Genomic DNA, 3,215 nt, shown 5'->3' with positions numbered 1-3,215 from the left:
TAGTCAGTCTGTAGGCAACACCAGCTTGGGTGAGTGTTGTGTGCTGGAGGGTAAGGAGGCTCTGCAGAGGGGTCAGTGGGCTGAGGCCGATGGAATGAAGCTCAGCAAGGCTGAGGGCCGAGTCCTGCCCTGCAGTCACAAAAGCCCCACAGATGAGAGACAGCAGCTGCACATGAGCCAGCTGTGCCCAGGTGGCCAGGCAGGACCGTGGCACCTGGCCTGGATCAGCAATGGTGTGGCCAGCAGGATCAGGGCAGGGATTGTCCCCCTGTGCTCAGCACTGCTGAGGCCACACCTCAAGGGCTGGGCCCAGTTCTGGGCCCCTCACTGCAAGGAAGGCATTGGGGGGCTGGAGTGAGTCCAGAGAAGGGAATTGAGCTGTTGAGGGTTTGAAGGAGCTGGGGTTGCTCCAATCAATGTGTTCCAGTTCCTGTGGTTCAGACGGCTTCCGAGCAGGGACAGACATGAAACCACGTTCTAAGGTTGTCAGGTCACTCACACTTCAGTGAACTTTTGAAGAAGAGCAATGAGATATCTGGGTGTAGGGCATCAAAACCAAGATAGAATATGAATTATTTTTGATCCCTGAGCATGACATCAACCACTCCCAGTTCCCTGGAATTGGGTGATTCACACTTTCACTTCTGTGCAAGTATAAATGGAGGCAGGTGAGACTCTGCACAGACCACAGCTCTGCACTGGAGGAATTGCCCTCAGCTCTCGCAGCCCTGCAGCTGACAGCAAGGTAAGAGGCACCCTTGGCACAGGAGAGCTGGAAGGGCTTCTTGGGCAACTGCTGTGAAGTGCAGGGCAAGGGCAGGAGGCTTTAGTGCTGGGCTGAGAGCTGCAGCACAGCCGTGAGGCTCTGCTGTGTGCGTGTGCAGAGACTGAAGCCATCTCTCAGGGCATGAGGAGATGGATGGCTGCTGCAGGAGAGACAAACCTCACCCAGGGACAGCCTGGAAGGGCCACTGATACACAGTTGTGGGGGGTGACTGGGAGAGTATTTACCGCTTATTCTTGGGTATGTCCCTAAACCAACACACACAACTAATTTAAACTGAGTAGTTGTGGGCACATGTGTTGTTTTATGTTTTCCCTCTAAACTGAAATGCCCTCACTCCTTTCCAGATGCTGCTATGTTTCTATCCTGCTAAAAACTTTCTACTTTTCTTTTTCTGCACCACACTTCCTGTAATTTTATGTCAGAAGTATAAAGTCTTCTCACAAGCTCTGCTTGTTTTCTGTCTCCCTTTTGTGCAGGCTGCCATCCAGCTCCTATAGCAAGAAATCTGCACCCCAGAAGTCCTGCAGAGATGGGCAAAATCATCATTTATGAGCATGCCAACTTCAAGGGCCTCTCCAGAGAATTCACCACTAACATTTCCAGTCTAAAAGATGCAGGTTGGAATGATATTGTCTCCTCAGTGAAAGTAATTGGCCAGCCTTGGGTGGCTTATGAGCATGTTGATTACATGGGTCGATTTCTGGTGTTTGAGGAGGGAGAATATGACTCTGTAGATAAAGAGATGTATGACAGGATCAGCTCTCTGCAGGTGATCACTGAAAGTCTGTACAATCCCCAGATCACCCTCTATGAACACATTAATTATCAAGGGAAGAGCAGAATAATAAAAGAAGCAACCGACCTGGCTGCAGGATACGAGAGTGACATCGTGTCTTCGCACAAAGTCCAGAGAGGTGCCTGGCTGCTGTGTGAGCACAGTGATGGAAGTGGAATTCAATACCTTGCCCAAGAGCATGAGAACCTTCCAAATTACAAGGCAATCGGTTTCAACGACAAGCTTTCCTTCCTGCGTCCCCTGCGCCCTGGCTGTGGCTGTTAGAATGCAAATCCCGCAGCGCTGAGAAAAGATGCAGAAATTTGACACCTAGATCTCCGCCTCTGCTGGTGCTGCCTTTTCCCCCAGTGTCCCAGGACCACCGAATGTCAGCGCTCTCTGCTCTGCTGCACTGCAGAGCTGCACTTCTCCATCCTGCCTTGCACGCTGCTCACACCCCACCAATGCAAGAATCATCAGGCTTGATCATATGAGAGTGTCCAAGATAGAGGAGGCAATGCCACATGTGTGAAACCTGTTGTACCCTCAGCTGGCATTCCAGAGTCCTGGCCTATGGAATGTAGAAGCATTGCAGGTTGTGTGTGTGGCTAAGTGAAACAGAAAGTGTCAGTGCAGAGTCAGCATCACTTCTTTTGTAATTTGCATTGCAATTCCCTTGTGGTACTGTGGCCTCTGCCATTGTCTGTAATCCATTTTGTGTTGCTGCCATTAAAGAATCCTTTGCAATCAGCAGTGGGTCTGTTTTGTGCATCTTTGGAATAGATAAATATTGCTCTTCCAGGCTGAGATGTTTCTGTGTATCCAGAGAATGGTCCCCACAGCCACTTCCAAATATTTTTCCTGGATGTCTCCTGCAGAATTCTGTTTCCTTCTGGTTTAACTGCTCATTAAAAGTGGTGTCAGGCTTGACTCAAAATATCTTGGTGAGCATGTAGATCATTGCTGATCCTGGCCAAACACTCACCTTCAGATTTTACCTGGCTATCACACGCTTGGCTGTATCTCAAGGCAGTGATTGTAGCAATGATGCAGTCTTCTACTGCCCTAAATCTCATCATAAACAGAATGCTTTCACTAATTTGAATTCTATCATGCAAATGGGAAAACCTGCCCTGTTTTACACACCTGTAATAGCCTGATAAGGAATGAGGAATAACAAGGGTAGATCAGGACCTGGTGAGTCCTGTGCAAGTTCAGCTGGACGAGCAGAGTCTCAGCCCTCCTGCAGCAGTGCCTGATGAGAGCTGCAGCCCTGAGCTGGGCACTGTGGCAGCTGTCCCATGGCAGCTCTGCCCTGCAGGGTTCCTCTCCCTCTGTGCTGGCCTGCTGTGTGCCCTGATTTCCTTGTCCTGGTCCCAGACAGGAGCTGCACTTGGCCTCTTTGAACCACATGAGATGTTTTATTGCATTCAATAATTAGTTACTTGGTTTTGCACTGGGTGTTTGATAATCTGCACTGATCACATGGTCTTCCCCACTACTAGTCCCTGCTGGTAGTAGTTTGTTCCAGGTTTACTCATCCCCGTGCCCGTTCCTCAATTGTGTCCCATTGGCTGTGGTCCTATTCCTCCATCCCCCATTCCCCCAGGTGTAAAAGTTCCCCACCGTGAGACATTCTCCCTCTTTTTCTCC

At 49.8% G+C, this 3,215-nt stretch overlaps 1 long non-coding RNA gene across 1 annotated transcript; it reads left to right on the top strand.

Annotated features, from left to right (window-relative positions):
• The first annotated feature begins 647 nt into the window (after nt 1–647).
• LOC141728171 (uncharacterized) lies at nt 648–2,315 on the top strand. The gene is made up of 2 exons (XR_012578967.1): nt 648–745; nt 1,264–2,315. It is a non-coding gene; the product is annotated as an uncharacterized LOC141728171 (long non-coding RNA).
• The last annotated feature ends 900 nt before the right edge of the window (nt 2,316–3,215 follow it).

Source organism: Zonotrichia albicollis, chromosome 2 (genome assembly GCF_047830755.1).
Source record: "Zonotrichia albicollis isolate bZonAlb1 chromosome 2, bZonAlb1.hap1, whole genome shotgun sequence".
Classification (NCBI taxonomy): Eukaryota; Metazoa; Chordata; class Aves; order Passeriformes; family Passerellidae; genus Zonotrichia; species Zonotrichia albicollis.
Note: the sequence above shows the minus strand (reverse complement) of the source record. Positions and strands in the feature narration are given on the sequence as shown.